Source organism: Somniosus microcephalus, chromosome 3, assembly GCF_052327205.1.
Source record: "Somniosus microcephalus isolate GS21.2 chromosome 3, FLI_Smic_1.0, whole genome shotgun sequence".
In the NCBI taxonomy this organism is placed as follows: Eukaryota; Metazoa; Chordata; class Chondrichthyes; order Squaliformes; family Somniosidae; genus Somniosus; species Somniosus microcephalus.
In genome coordinates this window covers 348,836,438-348,855,897 of record NC_140989.1, presented here as the reverse complement: position 1 = coordinate 348,855,897, position 19,460 = coordinate 348,836,438, and the positions used below count along the sequence as shown (strand labels likewise).

The 19,460-nt window shown below is 45.0% G+C and overlaps 1 protein-coding gene and 1 long non-coding RNA gene across 2 annotated transcripts in view; one reads left to right on the top strand and one right to left on the bottom strand.

Moving 5' to 3' along the window:
* Window positions 1-19,460, top strand: part of LOC147122334 (bromodomain-containing protein 3-like) — a 215,899-nt gene that overhangs the window by 7,706 nt on the left and 188,733 nt on the right. The window lies entirely within an intron of this gene.
* Window positions 1,939-19,418, bottom strand: LOC147122335 (uncharacterized). The gene is made up of 2 exons (XR_015077733.1): window positions 19,329-19,418; window positions 1,939-15,764 (listed from the first exon to the last, which is right to left on the bottom strand). It is a non-coding gene; the product is annotated as an uncharacterized LOC147122335 (long non-coding RNA).

Genomic DNA, 19,460 nt, shown 5'->3' with positions numbered 1-19,460 from the left:
CATGAGCCAGTAGAGGTTGATCCAGGGGTCCAGTGGGGGTGAATAGTGGCCTCAGGTGTTTGTAGTACATACCAGTGGATCTGGTGTACCAGAGGAGTGATGGGCAGTGGGTGTGAGAACCAAGGACCAAGAGCAGCATCGTCCATGGAGCCAGGAGAAGGTGAAAGATAAATCCATGGGATCAGTTCAGATGAGAAAGCTGCGGGGAGGTGAGAAGTGCACCAGATCAAGAGCAGCAGTAGGAGCTTGAAGAGGCAGTCCAACTCAGTCTGGCAAAGTTCAGAGGAGTTCTGAAGGATGAGTGAAGTCAATGGCCACAGGAAGCAAACACAAAGCAGTAAAGCAGAGATTATTCAGCAGCAAGGGAGCAGAATATGGAGCAGGATAGGAACCAGCAAGAACAGATAAAAGCTAGCTCAGCGTAGAATGTTGCAGAAAACTGAACCTGCAGAAGAAGACCAGGACTGGAATAGAGGCAGTCCAGCATAGAATATAGTCTTAGTAGAAATTGGTGGCAAAGGTAGAGATCACAGTAAGTCAAGAAGCCAGCAGAGAGATGGTCTTCAGCCTAGATGGCAAATTTTTGTCCAGGACCCAAAATAGCAACAGCGTAAAGCTGAGAAGCCAGCAGTGCACAGAGGTATAGACCTGAAGCTATGCAGGTAACAAGGGGGAAGGGCAGTGGATGGCCATGTTGCATCGAGAGGAGCTCAGGGTGGCATTGCAAGCACAGGAACCATCTTCCACTCATTTTTTAACTCCTGACCAAGTCAGAATTATCCGATAGTCTGGAGCTGAAATATTACCCTGTAGGAATGGCTCCTAACTAAAGGACTGAGGTCGAGTCAGTCTATCAAACAAATGATGTTTAATACTATTCAACAGAGTTTAACACGAAAACACAGGAGAACTAAATTACAGGTCTGTACTCTTTGCTGGCTCCACGAGGACTGGCTAGGGCGGCTCCCCAGCCTGACGTCATGACGTCATCACGTTTTCCCGCCGCTGGAAGATCACGTGATCAACGTGATGACGTCATCGCGTTTGGTCTCATTCTTAAAGGGACCGCGCTATGTACATGCAATAATATGAACAAAGATACAGATTCATTCTGTAGCTAATAATTTGTTAAAGATAATTATGTACATTAGATCAGAGTCCCCTGGTGGCTCTGCCACAACCCTATATTTTATATTTTTATAAATGATTGATACCTTTTAATTAATTATGTATTTTAATTTCTGAATACACAACCAAACCTAGCTTTTGACACAAGATAGGCCTGAATAAAGAAGGCCCTTCAGCCCATTTTATCTCATCCTTCCAGAATATCATAATCTTTCCATTACTGCATCATGTTCTGGTCCCAGACATCCTTCCTGACCACCTGTTTCAGCTGTTGATTACCCTGTGTATAAATAAATCCTTTCTGACATAAGTCTTAAATCTGCCCTTCACAACACTGAACTTGTGTCTTCTTGTACTGCTGTATGCCATATCTAAAAGTCTTATTTTGGGCCTACATCATTTATTCTGTTAAGTATCGAATAGATCTATAAGCTCCACAATGGAAATTTGTTTTTGAGGCTGAAGAACCCTGGCTTATTAAATGGGCGGCCCATTTATGTCACGAGAACCAGACAGTATGCAGTACTCCAGATGCAGCTGTAACAACACTCGCATTGGTAAACCCATAGACCTCGTAAGGAATATTAATCAAAGACCCTCGAGACAAATCCTTAACCCTTTCACCTTAATTCCTTGTCAAAGAACTGCCTGAGGATTAACTGGCCGCATCTAGGGAATTACTAAATATGGCTCACTTGAACCATCTTATTTTAACTGGCCTAAAATATATACTAGCAATATATAAACTATATGTGAGTGAACAAGTTAACCGCTTCTTGCCAAAATCATCAAAAATGATGTTAGACCATGAAATGATGAACTAACATTTCTTTATTGACACCCTTATGATAATAAAGTTAGCAGGATTATAACATCAAACATGAAGAGCACACAATTTATTTAGGTAGAGATAGCAAACTGTGAGGTTGCACAGGCAGTTCTGGTGTATCAGAATAAAAGTATCAGCTGGGCTCTTATTACTGATAAGCTCACAGCTTTAGCAATGATTCCAGAAGCTTAAACAATAACATACATCCTTCTGAGTCTGCATAGAAAAATTGGTTGTCTCATCTCCCTCTCACGTGCTTTTGCTTGCCTCCAGGACATCGGTACAATTAATATTTGTTTGTCATTGCAGTATCTCATCCTCCAGCTGATGTCTGTTCTCTCTTAATAGAACAAACCTTACTTCTGTTCTCAGAAACTTAATTCTTACATACAAGTGATACAATTATCTTATTTAATAAAAACAGAAAATGTTGGAAACACTCAGCATCTGTGGAGCGAGAAACATTGTTTCTCCACAGATACTGAGTATTTACAGCATTTTCTGTTTCTATTTCAGATTTCCAGCATCTCTGGTTAGTAGAGTTCCTAAACTTTAAAGTTTCTCTGAACTCCTGTAACTTTTCTCTCGATCAAGAACATTCTATCCGTCTGAAACCTCTCTGACTTCTCTGAATGTCATGCCAAAAACATCAAGGGTTAAATTGGATAACCCTCGAAAGTGGGAACCTGCGCCCGTTGATTGCACTACAGACAGGACGGCAACTTTGTGCTGCTGGCTCATTTCCATGATTGCTGTGTGCAGCCAGTGCTCCCCGCGCTGTTGATTTGCTGCATGCAGCAATCATGAGTGCCTAGCACTGCTTAAAGCTAGCCTGCACAACTCATAGCTAGCCTGCACCCCCTAAAGGGGAGGTGCATTGTGGCCGCTGGTGGTGCTGCGATCATTCTGAATATTGTGCTGTGAAAGATTCAACAATGGCTGACCATGGGAGAGAGCTTGCACCAAGGTTTTCGGACACTGCACTGGAGGTCTTAGTGGAAGAGGTGTAAAGGAGAAATGTCCTGTATCCTCAGGGAGCAGAGGCCCTCCAGACTCATGCTCAGAAGGCAGTGGCAAGAGATATAGGTGGAGTTCAATGTGAGGAATGTAGCCCCAAGGACCTGGATGCAGTGCAGAAATATGTTTAATGGTCTCACACGAGTTGTCAAGGTCAGGAGTACATCTTCAAATGCCATATCCTACCCACTGTACCACTAGCCTTATCCACTGCTCAATTCACTACACCCCCATCACTCACCGACCAACAATCTCTATCAATCAGGACTCATACCTTACATTAATCTGCTTTACCTCACCCTCACACACTTAGCACTGTTACGAGCCTTGCACCCACATCTCACAGCTTGCACACACAGGCATCTGTTCAACTATGACAGCCACATCACCCAAACATATCGCACGACATTCACTGACAAACAGGAGAAGGTGGCATACAACAGGAGGCAGCAGGAATTATTGGGGGGGGGGGGGAAGAGGCACACCTGCATGTTTTAACCCCCATGGAGGAGACAGTGCTGGCCATTATGGGAAGGGGCATTGCCGAGAGCCCTTCGCTCCCTCCTCCCTCTTCTAGCAGCTTGTCCTGCTCTGTGTGGCCTCTGATCATTCTCCCAGTCATGCTCAATGTCAAAGGAAGCCCTACTAGGCCACCCATGTCTGGAAGCAACTTGTTTGTGCACAAGCCTTTAAGTCACCAAAAAACGTACCTCAGCACCAGCCAGACCACTCCTTGTAGACTATTGAAACTTTAAACAAGTATGGAAAACCATCAAACACGGGTAGAACTACAGCAACAGCCAGAAGAAATAATCCAGCAACTAAACTGTAAGTAGTTCGTGATCCCTTTAAATAGCGCTGGTAGGGGGTCCTTCATGCCATTAGACAAGTACATGTCAAGTACTAACGAGCAACCTTTGGTGGAAGATCTAGTCTGCCTCCTCTAAGTCTACAGTTTTCCCTCCTGCAACCCAGTTTAGCATCATTTATAAATTTGACTAGCTTGCATTGGGACTTTGATTCCAGGTTAGTTATGTATACAGGACACAGAAGGTGGTTCAAGCACAGACTCCAGAGACACCGCACTCATTAGGTTCCTGAGTGTGAGCTCGGTCAGCTATCCTTCCCAACATTTCTTTATCCCGATTTTGAAGGAATACATCAACAGACTTGCAGAGAACCAATTCTGTGGGAAAATAAATGGTACAGCAGCCACTCCTCTCTTTCGCAAATGGTTAAATGGACATGCCCCTCCCTATCTTTATAACCTCCTCCAGCTCTACAACCCTCCAATATCTCTCCGCCAATGCTCCATGGCCGCGCAGCGCTCCAGGGAACCCGCGCAGCCGGCTTTTCAATACAAAAACCGTGCATGTGCGGTATTTTGAATGGGCTGCGCAGCACCTTAAAGAGGCCATGTGGCGCCAAAAAAATAAGAGGGAACATTGCCCTACGCTCCTCCAATTCTGGCCTCTTGCGTAATCCAATTTCAATCACTCCACCATTGGCGGCCATGCATTCAGGTGCTTGGGCCCTAGACCCTGGAATTCCCTCCCTCAGCCTCTCCTCCGTTAAAACCTACCTCTCTGGCCAAGTTTTTGGTCACCTGTCCTAATATCTCATGTGGCTCGGTGTCAAATTTTGTTTGATAACGCTCCTGTGAGGTGCCTTGGGACATTTTACTACGTTAAAGATGCTATATAAATGCAAGTTGTTGTTGCTGAGATTAAGGAGATTAGTAAATTTTGGAATTACTCTAAATATGCTGTTTGTACTGAGCATAGCTGCTTTAATGTTCAATAAATTTGTCTAGTGGTTTGTGGCCTGAACACATATTCTTCTGGTTACCAAAGATGAGGTGGCATGTGACATAGTCCAGCAAGCTGAAATACAATGACTAGGGTTTTCTGTTCGATACCTAGATCTCACTACATTGACCTAGATATTGGGCAGGTAAAGGCCCATTCTGGTTCATAAGGGACATGAGATCTGCTTATGAGAGTAGTAGAAAATACTGAGTGTAAAAATTTCAAAACGCAACGCCATGTTTAAAATACAAATGAGTGTATTGAAAGAGTTTTATGAATGGTGCGTACTGCAAGATACACTGTCTACACAACATTCAAAGTTCCATCTGCTTATTGGATCTTTACTTTTTTAAAAGCTCATTTATTATGGTTAAATCAATTTGGATGCCCCTTGTTTTCTGTGTTGTCCTACTAAGGGTAAAAAGTTTGTGCAATTGGACATGTTGGATTATGGCTCTAAGCCAACCCTAGAGAAGCAATCGTTTTTAGGAACCTTTCCCTTTTATTCCCAGTCGTATGAGATATGCTACAGGACTGATTTACATTTTTATGCACCATTTAAAATGCTGGAATCCATTATTAAGGAAGTGGTAACAGGGCACTTAGAAAACCATAATATGATTAGGTAGTCAACATGGTTTTATGAAAGGGAGGTCGTGTTTAACAAATTTATTCACATTTTTTGGGGATGTAACTAGTAGGGTAGCTAAAGGGGAATCAGTGGATGTAGTATATTTGGATTTCCAAAAGGTATTCGATAAGGTGCCACATAAAAGGTTGTTACGCAAGATAAGGGCTCATGGGGTTGGGGGTAATATATTAGCATGGATAGAGGAGTGGTTAATGGACAGAAAACAGAGAGTAGGGATAAACGGATCATTTTAGGTTGGCAGGCTGTAATTAGTGGGGTGCTGCAAGGATCAGTGCTTGGGCCTCAGCTATTTACAATCTATATTAACTTAGATGAAGGGACCGAGTGCAATGTATCCAAGTTTGCTGACAATACAAAGCTAGGTGGGACAGTAAGCTGTGAGGAGGACACAGAGCCTGAAAAGGGATATAGACAGGTTAAGTGAGTGAGCAATAAGGTGGCAGATAGAGTATAATGTGGGGAAATATGAGGTTATTTAAATTGGTAGTAAGAATAGAAAAACAGAATGTTTTTAAATGGTGAGAAACTATTAAATGTTGGGGTTCAGAGAGATTTAGGTGTCCTCATACAGGAAACACAGAAAGTTAACATGCAGGTACAGCAAGCAATTAGGAAGGCAAATGGCATGTTGGCCTTTAATGCAAGGGAGTTGGGGTACAAGAGTAAGGAAGTCTTACTACAATTGTTCATGGCTTTGATGAGCCCACACCTGGAGTACTGTGCACAGTTTTGGTCTCCTTATCTGAGGAAGGATATATTTGCCTTAGAGGCGGTTCAATGAACGTTCACTAGATTGATCCCTGGGATGAGAGGGTTGCCCTATGAGGAGAGATTGAGTAGATTGGGCCTATACACTCTGGAGTTTAGAAGAATGAGAGGAAATCTCATTGAAACATACAAGATTCTGAAGGGGATTGACAGGGTAGATGCTGAGAGGTTGTATCCCCTGGCTGGAGAGTCTAGAGCTAGGGGGCATAGTCTCAGGATAAGGGGTCGGCCATTTAACACTGAGATGAGGAGGAATTTCCTCACTGAGGGTTGTGAATCTTTGGAATGCTGTACTCCACGGGCTGTGGATGCTGAATCGTTGAGTATATTCAAGGCTGAGATAGATAGATTTTTGGACTCTAGGGGAATCAAGGGATAATGGCCCAGAAATTCATGTCGGGGGCTTCCCGCGGGTGCAAGCCCCCGACCTACACTTACATTGCGCGCCGACAGTTGAAGCCTGGGCCTGCGTGGATTTCCTCTCTGTGGCCCGGTTCAGCTCCCGGCGCGCTGTGCTTGCGTGACCCAGCGGCGTACTTAGTGCGATGCGTCGGCTGGGATCACGTGAGCACTGGGCAACCAATCGGAGGAGGGAAAAGTCCATTCATGAGTTTGACATAAGACCTGTCAAACTCATGAAAACTCCGGGCGCCCAAAACAGTACATAACCTTAAAATAAATTTTTTTAAAACATCACACTCTTTAAATCAACTATAAATAACATTAAATAACCATTTTAAACAATAATTTAAATTTTTGAAAATTTTTTAATAAAAAATCGGAGCTAAAAATACACTTACCTTACTGTAAAGTATTTAAAAATAATAAACCTGTGGGAAAAATGTTCTAATTTTAATTAATTGACCACTTACCTTTTAAAATGAAGTCCTTACGTCTGCTTTTTTAATGTGTAAAAAGTGGAGGCCTTCACGCACGGGCAAACCTGTCAAAAAAAAGGAAGTTCAACGCGCTCGCGCTGCCTCATACGTCGCACACGTTTCACCTCTTAACCCCTGCTTTCAGAGGACCGGAAGTGCCGTTTTCCCACACATGCGCTGTGCATGCAAGAAACTGGCACTTCCATCGGGTCCACGCGTGAGTACCCCGTGCGTACTCTCGCGTTGGGACCCGAATTACTGGGCCATGGTGATCATGTGGGCAAGTGGAGTTGAGGTCAAAGATCAGCTGTGATCTTATTGAATGGTGGAGCAGGCTTGAGGGGCCGTATGGCCTACTCTTGCTCCTAATTCTTATGTTTTTATGTATACAATCTTGCAAGCATCCAATAATCAAATGATTATCATGCGCTGCAGTAATGATTTCTACAACCATATCCATCTCCAAATGATGAATGCTTAACACCATTGCTGTTGCAAGATGGTGAACTCTGCAACTTGGTCAAGTGGGTAACCAAGGTATTTGATAAACAGTTCCTTTCTTAAGATCTTCAATCTCTTTTCTAACATTTCTGAAAACTGCCCTGGGGAGTTGTCTAATCCAGTTCGCAATAATTTTCAAGAAACAGTACTCACTTAGAAGCAAATGTAGGGACACAGCTTTCCAGATTTTAAGGATGAGAACGAAGGTGAATTGTATCTGAACACAGAAGACTGAGTTTCCACTTCAAATTCTTAAGCCTTAATACTAGAAACAAGCATACAAAGCAAATAAACTATTTTATGAATCAGCTGGGAAACATGGATTTGGGATCCTTCAATCGGTCAACCAGACAGGTTCATAAAAACAGAAAATACTGGAAATACTCAGCAGGTTAGGCAGGATCTGTGGAGAGAAACTGAGTTAATGTTTCGATAACCTTTTGTCAGAACTGGAAAAAGTTAGAGATGTTTTAAACAAGTACAGAGGAAGGGAAAGGAGGAGGGGAGGAAGGAACAACAGGGAAGATCTGTGATAGGTTGGAAGACAGGAGAGATTAAATGACGAAAGGGATGATGTTGCAAGGCAAAAGGGGGTGGTAATGGGACAAGTAAATAAACAAAAGATGGGTCTAGAGACAGTGTAAATGGCAATAGCAGAATCATTACCAACAGCAGCTGTCTGGAAAAAATGAGAGCAGTGGTTATGATCTGAAATTGTTGAACTCAATGTTGAGTCCAGAAGGCTGTAAAGTGCCGAATTGAAAGATGAGGTGCTGTTCCTCGAGCTTCCGTCAAACTTAATTAGAACAGTGCAGGAGGCCAAGGACAGAGAGGTCAGTGTGGGAGTGGGGCTGAGAATTAAAATGACAAGCGACTGGAAGCTCAGGGTCATGCTTGCAGACTGAACAGAGGCGTTCTGTAAAGCAATCACTCAAACTGCATGTGATCTCCCCAATGTAGAGGAGACCGCATTGAGAGCAGTGAATACAGCATACTATGTTGAAAGAAGCATGAGTAAATTGCTGTTTCACCTGGAAGATGTGTTTGGGGCCCTGTACAGTGGAAAGGGAGGAGATGAAAGGGCAGGTGTTGCATCTCCTGCGCTTGCATGGGAAGGGGAGGGGTTGTTGAGGGTGATTGAAGAGTAGACCAGGGTGTCGCGGAGGGAACTTTGCTTTTATATTTGCAGAGCCTGCCTGTTTTTCATGATTTTAATGAATTGCTGTAGAGTGCTTTCCTCACAGGACTTTCTGAAAAATACTTCAGGGTAGATTTTCATGTGTCCATTTTTGACTCCCAACTCAGTGCTGTTGAGGTAGCACGTGCCCAAACCAAGAGGCCCGAGGAGCGCCAGGAAATGGTCCTCAGGCTGCATCTACATATTCAGGGCGAGCATCTGCCCCTGGTTTCACCTCCACAGACACCTTACCCGATGACAATCAATTCCGGGCTACCTGCCTCACCAGGAGGGGGTTGGAGTGGGCAACTCGGGTTGGGGTGATCGTGAGGACAGTGGAGTCCGGATGAGCACTTCTGCTCCTCCTGGCTCCACTGAAAAGTTTTAAAAAAAAATATATATAAAAACTTACTTTTAGTTGGCAGCTGCAGAGGCCGTTGAAGAATCATGCATGGGGCAGGACCAACGCCTGCCCCACTCATTAGTAACAAATTTTGTTGAGTAGTCCTTCAGTAACATATTGCAGGGGCCCAACACCTGTTTACATGGTCACCCAGGATGCCTAAAAATAGGCCCGACAAATTTAGCAGCGGACCCAGTGCCTGCACAGATTGGGTGCAAGCTGTCCCACTGCTAATTTGGTATGCATTATGCCCGTTTTATGCCCCGAAAAACAGGCACAACACATACCAATTTCTACCCCTTGGTCTCCTGCTGGGTAAGGAATAATCAGCTTGGAAGTTGCTTTCTCTATCTGTGTGTGCGTGTCTATTTGGGAGGTGGAACAAAATAAGAAGTAAAAAGAGTTATTACTATTGCAACCCTCACTTCCCACACATCACATCTTACACACAGCATACAAACTGTTCGACCATGGCAGGCACATACTCTAAACACCTCACAAGGATATCACTAGCACAATCCCTCTTTCTTGCAGTAGAAGGTCTCAAACAACTTGCACCAGGAGGCTGTCATTAGAGGAGGCCGAGCCCACTTGCACATCCGCTCCCTGTGGAAGAAAACATGCTGGCCATTACGGGCAGACGGAGAGTAATGGCCATGGTGAGTGCCAATGTTGGAGGTGATGTTGTGCACGGTTTCTTCACACCATTATCCTCGGTTTCCCTTTTTACTTCAATTTCACTGTACACATTCTGCATGACAAACTGCGGTTGCTTTCACCAGACACATCTTTCTCTGCTCGCCTTTCACCCTAAAAGTTAACATTTGTGCCTCTCTTTCATTTCAGGTGCTAAAGATGTGGAAAGGCACCTGCTGTCGTCTCTCAGGATGACAGCATGCCTGCTCCCCCCACCCACTCCACCAGTGCCCTTGTTAGTGCCACACCGCCAACTGGGTCAAACTGCCCTGGCTCACGATGAAATGCCAAGCCCTCGAGGCCCAGAGCTGTTCGAAATTGCCCACCATGACCAGCTGAAGTATCCTCAATGGAAGCTCAGAAGCCTTCTACATCCCAAGCTGTAGCCACTGGGGATAAACTTCATAGGAGCAATGGGTTAGGTAAACATGCACACAAGACAGGCACTAAGGGGTTGCACAGTGCTGATTCTTAATTATTCCTGTTAAATATTAGACACAGATGGAATTGAGTTGTTGGATCATTTTTTTTTGTTCTGGATTTGGTGTTGGTGTTAATATTTGTAGTGAAGTGAGGGCAAAACCTACAAGGCTGGATTGAAGGAAGATAGTCGGATGGTAGTAGTAAGGTCGATGGTGATAAGGATTGCGGGAGTGTTGGTGTACTGAGGATGGCAGGGATGGATCATGTCAAGCGCTCTTGGATGTGCTGCTCTCTGACAGCTAAGAGCACTAGTGGTCGAAGCTGCTCGTGCTTCTGAGGGGGGTAGGGTAGATGCTGAGAGGTTGTTCCCCATGGCTGGGGAGTCTAGAACTAACAGGCATAGTCTCAGGATAAGGGGTCAGCCATTTAGGACTGAGATGAGGAGGAATTTCTTCACTCTGAGGGTGTGATTCTTTGGAATTCTCTACCCCAAAGGGCTGTGGATGCTGAGTCACTGAGTATATTCAAGGCTGAGATATACAGATTTTTGGACTCTAGGGGAATCAAGGGATATGGAGATCGGGCAGGAAAGTGGAGTTGAGGTCGAAGATCAGCCATGATCGTATTGAATGGCGCAGCAGGCTCGAGGGGCCGTTTGGCCTACTCCTGCTCCTAATTCTTATGCTCTTCCTCTTTCTCCTCTGGCTGCACTTCTTGCTGCCCAGGTGGTGGTAAATGCTGGTCCCTCATGGTGGCAAAGTTATGCACCAGACAGCATATGACAACAACAACAACATATTTATATAGCACCTTTACCATAACAAAATGTCCCAAGGAGCTTCAAAGGAGTGTTATCCAAAAAAAACAAAATCTGACACCGAGCCATATAAGGAGATGTTAGGGCAGATGGCCAAAAGCTTGGTCGAAGAGGTAAGCTTTAAGGAGGAAAGAAGTGGAGAGGCGGAGAGATTTAGGGAGGGAATTCCAGAGCTTAGGACCTAGGTAGCTGAAGGCACGACCGTCAGTGGTGGCGCATTTAAAATCGGGGATATTCAAAAGGCCAGAATAGGAGGAGCGCAGAGGTATGGGGGATTATAGGGCTGGAGGAGATTACAGAGATAAGGAGGGGTGAGACCAGGGAGGAATTTGAAAACAAGGATGAGAATTTTAAAATCGGACCTACACTGGGAGCCAATGTAGGTCAGCAAGCACAGGGGAGATGTGTGAGCAGGGCTTGGAGCGAGTTAGCACATGGGCGGCAGAGTTTTGGATGACCTCAAGTTTATGGAGGGTAGAACGAGGGAGGCCGGCCAGAAGTGCGTTGGAATAGTCAAGTTTAGAGGTGATAAAGGCATGGATGAGGGTTTCGGCAGCAGATAAGTTGAGGTAAAGGCAGAGACAGGCGATATTACGAAGGTGGAAATGGGCAGTCTTAGTGATAGAACGGATAGGCGGTTGGAAGCTCAATTCGTGATCAAATATGACACCAAGGTTGCGAACAGACTTGGTCAGCCTTAGACAGTTGCCGGGGAGAGAGATTAGTGGAAAGGGAACGGAGTTTGTGGTGTGAACCGAAGACAATGGCTTTGGTCTTCCCGATAGTTAATTGGAGGAAATTTCTACTCATCCAGTGCTGGATGTCAGACAAACAGTCTGATAGTATAGAGACGGTAGAGGGTTCGAGAGAAGTGGAGGAGAGGTAGAGCTGGGTATCATCAGCGTACATGCAAAAACTCACGTATTACCGGATGATGTCACCGAGGGGCAGCATGTAGATAAGAAATAGGAGGGGGCCAAGGATAGATCCTTGGGGGACACCAGAGATGGCAGTGCAGGATCGAGAAGAGAAGTCATTGCAGGTGATTCTATGGTTACGGATGGAAAGATAGGAGTGAAACCAGGCGAGTGCAGTGCCATCCAGCTGGACGATGGTGGAGAGGCGTTGGAGCCGAATTATGTGGTCAACCGTGTCAAAGGCTGCAGACAGGTCCAGAAGGACGAGAAGGGATAATTACCTTTGTCGCAGTCAATTAAGATGTCATTTGTGACCTTGGTAAGAGCAGTTGCAGTACTGTGGCGGGGCAGAACCCTGATTGGAGGGATTCAAACAAGGAGTTCTGGGAAAGATGGGCACGGATTTGGGAGGTGACAACACGTTCAAGAACTTTGGAGAGGAAAGGGAGATTGGAGATGGAGTGGCAGTTTGCAAGGACGGAGGAGTCAAGGGTTGTTTTTTTGAGGAGCGGCGTGATGACGGCAGATTTGAAGGAAAGGGGGACGATACCGGAGGAGAGAGAACCGTTAACAATATCCACTAACATGGGAGCCAGGAAAGAAAGTTGGGTTGTCAGCAATTTAGTAAGAATAGGGTCGAGAGAGCAGGAGGTCGGGCTCATTGACGAGATGAGCTTTGAAAGGGCAAGAGGGGACATAGGAGAGAAATATGCAAATTTAGGGTTAGGGCAGGGGGAAAACCAAGAGGCAGTAAGGTTTGGTGGGCATGGGGAAGGGAGGGAATTGAAATCAGAAGCAGTTGAACGGATGTTGTCGATCTTTTTAACAAAGAATTCCACGAGCTCCTCACATTTATTGCTGGAGGTGAGAGAGGAGGAGGCAGGGGAGGGTGGTTTGAGAAGACGGTTAGTGGTGAAGAGAAGCCTGGTATTATTTTTGCCATCCTGAATGATTTTAGAATAATGGGTGGTTTTAGTGATGGACAGCAGGTAGTTATATGATCTAGCCAAATCTGGTGATGGATGATTAGACCAGTTGTCCGCCAAAGACGTTCAAGTCTGCGTCCCTTCAACTTAAGGGAGCGGAGATGAGGGGTACACCAGGGGAACGACTCGGGGGAGAGACTGTAATGTTTTAGTGGGGATAAGGGCATCAAAGGTGGTGGAGTCGGTGTGATTTATTAAGTCAGTAGCTGCAGAGATGTCATGAAGAATTGTAGGCCAAAGGCTAGGTAGTTGGGAATTAGAAAGTGCGGTGGTAAGGGACTTCAGGGAGAGTTTTTTTCAGGGGCAGATACAAAAAGAAGTGGGCTTAGGAAGGAGAAGGGGAACGTGGATAGAGAGTGATATAAGGAACTGGTCGGAGATTGCCTCATCGGTGATGGTTATGGAGAAGAGGGAGCAAGAGAGTTGAGGTGGAGGTTGAAATCACTGAGGATGAGAAGTCGCTTGGTGCAGAGGCAGAGGGAGGAGAGCATAGAAGATATCTCATTGAGAAAATTGGTGTGGTATTTGGGTGGGCGGTACAGAATAAGGATTTTAAAAGAGGGACGTGAAGGGTGGCACAAGGTGAGATACTCGAAGGAGGAGTAGTTGCCGGAGAAATGGGGAGACAGACCAAGGTGTGAGTTAGATATAAGGGCTACACCACCACCACGGTGGTTTGGGCGTGAAATATGGTGGAAAGTACAGCCAGGTGGGGAAGCTTCAATTAGGGGAAAGGTGTCATCACCCCTCAACCATGTCTCCGTCAATGCCATGATGTCAATTTGATCGTCCACAATAAGGTCATGGATGACAAGGCCCTTGTTTACAAGTGAAGGTACATTTTGAAGGGAAATGCGGAGAGGGCGATCATACCTAATTTACTGGCGTAGTCCAGAGGGGCAGAGCAGGGAGGGGGGTACAGGGAGGAGGTTGGTGAGATTAGCTTGCAGCAGGCGCTTAGGGTGGGGAGAGAATAAGATAGGTCAATTTGGGTTGCTGCTAGCTAGGAGGCAGCGACGAGTGACTCGGTGAGCCTTTCGAAGGATGCCAAGAGAGGCACAGAGGGAAGCTGTGGAATTATTTAGGAGGGAGTCAAGCCTTGGCGGCGGCAGGAAAGTAAGAAGAATGATGAGTATTGGAGAATAGGAATTAGTGATGGTAGATTACATGACGGCAGAGAAAGAAAAGGAGGCATGAAGGCCAGGGGAGGGTAATGAAGAAAGAGGAAAAAGGGAGAGAGAGAAGTGATGGAACTTGGGTCCGGAGCGGCAGCTAAAACACGCACGTGGATGGACACGGGGATTAAGTTACAAAGGCATGATTAAATGATAGATTATAAAGCAATATTTGAGTTATTCTGACAAAGTTAATGTAGTCAATGACCCATAGATGTCAGGTGCCGAGACAATGAATTAAAGTGTTTCTTGAGATCGGGTAGAAATAAAAATAGGATATTGTCTGTTGTCGATGCCGGTTGGTCAAAAGATGTAGTGAGAAGTTCCAATTCATGTTGTTCCAACTGTCAATAAGGTTCTTAAATTCTATAAATATAAATGAAGATTCTATAAAGAGACAGTTTGAAAGAAAATCTTGAAGCAAGTTTCTCAAAAATACACCAAAAATCCTGAAGAACTAAGGGAGAAATCAGAAATCAACAGGAGCCATGATCAATATCAGTAACAATAATGAAGTCAGTTTCAAAGTGATGCAGCAACAGCTGAGGTGAAACCAGTCAATGACAGCGCCCCGTTGAACAAATGACAATCTAAATAACTGCTAGAAAAAGTTAGGCTTTTTCTTCAGGATCCCCTTGAACCTGGCGTACCTCCTCCCGGTGGATGCGTATGGTGGGCGAGGCAGGGTGGGTGGGGGGAGCCCAGCCATGAATTTGGATACAGGGCTGTACTGCAAAGTTCCTTCCGGGAGGTCCAGGCAGCGAACGCGTTGCTTGAGCACGATAACTGTCTGCTCAATGACATTTCTGGTGGCAGCATGACTCCAGTTGTAGGTTACCATTGCAGCTCTGCCCGGGTTCCTGACAGGACTCATGATCCACATCTGGAGGGGATACCCCTTGTCGCCCAGTAGCCAGCCTGTGACTGACGGCCTGGTTGGAATAAAGGCGGCACAGAAGACTGGCACAGCATGGATGAATCATGACTGCTGCTGGGACATCGGGCACAGACCGGCATGATGCACTGCCTGTGACTACAAACAAGCTGGACGTTGAGGGACTGGAATTCTATTCAGAAAGATGTCAGGATGGTGATGGAGAGCACGCAAAGGAATATGGGTGCAGTCTATGGCACCCTGCAACCTGGGGAAGCCTGCAATGTGGGCGAAGCCTAGAGCTCTCTTGTCCTACTTCGCTCTGTTTCTTCTGGCATAGAGCCTCGATGACCTTCCTGATACAACAGTGGATTGCAAACTGGGAGAGGTTGCTGATGTCATCTGCTGCAGCCTTGAAGGAGCCTGTTGCACAAAAGTTAAGGGCCACGGTGACATTGACAGCCACAGGCAGTGCTGCCCATGTCTTGGTTCGAGACTTCAGTTGTGCCTGCAGCAGGTGACAGCTTGGTGTTAGCCTCCTTTGTGAAGCGAAGACATCAGAGACATTACTCCGCAGTGAAGTTCATCTAGGAGATGTGCTCCCTGAAGACCCGCTGTGGGTATGACCTCTTCTCTCAGATGGTCCTACTCTTTCCTGTCTTCTTGGCTGCTCCCCCTCATCATCCAACCCCAAAGGCCTCTGGAAAAGCTGCTACTGAAAATAAAGAAAGCAGAAATCAGTAGAAATATTTTACAATGGATACGTAAATGATTGACTGAAAGAACCCAGAGGGTGGTGCTAAAGCAACTGTCATCAGCCTGGGAAAATATTACCAGTGGGGTTCCACAGAGATCTGTTTTGGGACCTTCTTATGACCTCTTTTGTTTAATGTCTATATAAACTATCTGCAGCTAGGGTCACAAGCACAGTGGCTAAATTTGAAGATGATACAAAGCCACTGAAGGTGGTAGACTGCAAATCTGAACAGGATAAGCTACAGGAGTATTTGAATATACTTAGGAATTATGCAGCCAGGTGGCAGATGAAATTTAATATAAAGAAATCCCAAAGCTTCATATGGGGACAAACGATCTAGGAAGAGACTTTTACTTAAATGGAAAGGAAATAATGTGCATGGAAAATGAACGAGAACTGGGGGACCTGGTTGAAGCTATCACAACAATGCTCGGTGGCAGTTATTAAAGCAAATCAGACACTGGGATGATTTCAAAGGTCAATACTGAGCCAAAATAGTGAGATAATCCCGCCACTTTATAAATCATTGGTGTGACCACACTTAGAATACTGTGTGCAGTTCTGGTCGCCGCAGTGCATAAAAGATATTGCAGCTATTGAAAGGATACAGAAGGGGGCAACCAGAATGACTGCGGGGATAGAGGGATTGGATTATGACAAGCTATTATGTAAATTAGGCATGTTCTCTCTGAAAAAGAGGTTGAGAGGTGATACGATTTCTGTTTCTAGGATTCAAAAAGGGACAAGATAACAGCAACCATGAGAAGCTGTTTTATCTTGTTCAGAAGAGTAGAACCAGAGGACACGGCCTACGCTTGAAGAGGGGTAAACACAAAACCAATCTAGGGAAGCATTATTTCAGTGAGCAAGTGGTAAATCTATGGAACAGGCTCCCTGCGGAGATGGTGGAAGCAGATAGTGGTGACTCATTCAAATGCGAATTAGATAGATTTATTTCATAAAATATTTTGAAATACAGTATATGAGTAATTTGAGACATGACTATATAAGTGTAGCATGCTTGGGACAAACAGGAGACTTTGCACCTATAGTTCCCAAAGCTTTCCATCAATGGGGATTATCCTCACCTCATGCCTGGGTCTGTTGTAGACTAATTGATAGAGACTGAATGTGATTAGTCAACAACAGTAAGAACTTGCATTTAATATAGTGCCTTTAACGTAGTAAAACGTCCCAAGGTGCTTCACAGGAGCATTATCAAACAAAATCTGACAGAGAGACATAGAAGGGGATATTCGGGCAGATGACCAAAAGCTTGGTCAAAAAGGTAAGTTTTAAGGAGTGTCTTAAGGGACAAAAGAGAGGTAGAGAGCAACGTTCCCTCTAATTTTTTTGTGCGCGGTCCCTTTAAATTTGCTGCGAGGCTGCACATGCGCAATATCTTTACCAGCGGCAACAGCTGGTGAGCGGCCACGCACCTTAGACGGAACATTGATAGAGAGGCGGAGAAGTTTAGGGAGGGAATTCCAGAGTTTAGGTCCTCGGCAGTTGAAGGCACGGCCGCCAATGGTGAAGCGATTAAAATCAGGGATGCGAAAGAGGCCAGAATTGGAGGAGCGCAGATATCTCAGAGGGTTGTAGGGCTGGAGCAGGTTATAGAGATAGAGAGGGGTGAGGCCATGGAGGCCATTAGTGTTGTTGTAGCATGCGACTGCCAGGGTGGTAGAAGGCGAACTAGATGGATCTTGGTCTTTTCTTTGTCTAGCAATTCCTGTTTCTAATTCTGGCAATTTAGTTAACTAAATGGTACTGATGCATCCTGGGATATTGAAACATTGCAACCCTAACTGCACATTCCTTTGTCCTTTTTTTTCTTTTAGTGCACACAAACAAACAAAAACTGTAGCTTAACTTAAAACATTAAAAGAAACTTAATAAATTAAATTAAAAATTTGGTGCGGGGGGGCGGGGTTATTATGAGCTCCAGTCCCTCCGGTCGCGGAAGGCCTCGAGCGTACCGGCGGACACCACGTGCTCCATCTCCAGGGCCACGCGGGCGCGAACGTGGCCACAGAAGAGAGGCAGGCAGTCGGGCCGAACTCCCCCTTCGACCGCCCGCTGCCTGGACCAGTTGGTGGTCACTTTGGCCAGACCCAGGAGCAGTCCTACGAGGAGGTCCCCCGACCTGCCCACTCCCCTCCGCATGAGTCTGTCCCTTTTTTATGTCTTTCCATCATCTCACTGATATACAGCACCATCTTAATTTTCTGTTAAGCATTTTGTAGCTCATTCAATCCATTAACCAACTGCCTGTGATTGATATAGTTATTCATTCTCAACTGTCATTTCCTCCTAAATGTTGACTGATTTACAGAGAACGTACAGCACAGAAACAGGCCATTCGGCCCAACAGGTCTATGCTGGTGTTTATACTCCACATGAGCCTCCACCATCCTAATTCATCTAGCCCCATCAACTATTCCTTTCTCCCTCATGTGTTTATCTAGCTTCCCCTTAAATGCATCTATGCTATTCACCTCAACTACTCAATTTACTGTGCATTTTGATTTTATTTCAAATTACAGTATGTTTTTTCGGATTTCCAGCATCTGCAGTATTTTGCTGTTGTACGTATGTTTTTTCTCTTTCTCCCTCCCCTTTCTATTGGACTATATACAGGAAACTTTTTTTTATCCGTCACGGACGGGACCGACGAGGTGCCGGTTCATTAAAAATTCCAGATAACCGAAAGCTATAGTAAAAGATACGGAGCCGAGAGCTCCGTATAAAGCAACAAACCCTGTTGCTTAGCAACAGCTTCAGAACAATGGCCACAAGTTGCAAGCGTCTCTGTAGCTTAGCAACAGCTGCAGCCACACCCTTGCACAGCAACAGATGGAGGAAGGCAAGTAATAAAAGTTACCTGAACCTACTCCTGAATTTTGCCGGTTAACCGAAATTTCCGGTTATTTAGGTGCCGGTAAATCGAAAGTTTCCTGTATAGTATTACATTCAGACTAGATTCGCCTCTTTCTGCTCTTTATTAATTGGACACTGGGTCTCATCAACCCAAATTAATCCAACAAAAGTGCCCTCTCCCCACCCTTTTTAAAAGGGGCACAAACACCCAAATCATACAAAAAAAAACAAAAGGAAACGTATTCGCCTCTCACCTAGTTAACCTGTTAGCTTTGCCTTTCAAAGCCCGCGGCAGTTTAAGCCGTTGAAAAGGTTCCCGCCCCCCAACAGTTTACAATAGGGTTTCATGTGCAAGTTTCCGTAACGGCTGGTATTCTTAATCTGGTTTGTTTTTGAGTCAAACATATTTAATTAAATATGGTAGTACTTGTTACAACTCATCAATTACATGATAAATCCATTACATTCATTAACCACAATAAGACAAAGCCTTAAAGAAACAGCTTTAGGATTAACAGTACAAATGCAGTGGTCAATTTTACAGAAAAATCAACAATATTAATACAGGTACCCATAGTGAAAAACAATTCCACACCAGTCCGACTGGCAATCTAGTAACACTTTGTTTTTGCTTGGTATTACCTGTTGCTTAATCTGGTTTTAATCCGCATGACTAAATTTTCCCCCGTTTAAATTGAACGAGTTCAAACGCTCGCAGAGGGGAAAGAAGCGGCGCAGTTTCCTGCCGGGCATTGCGAAAGGCCCCAATAAAAA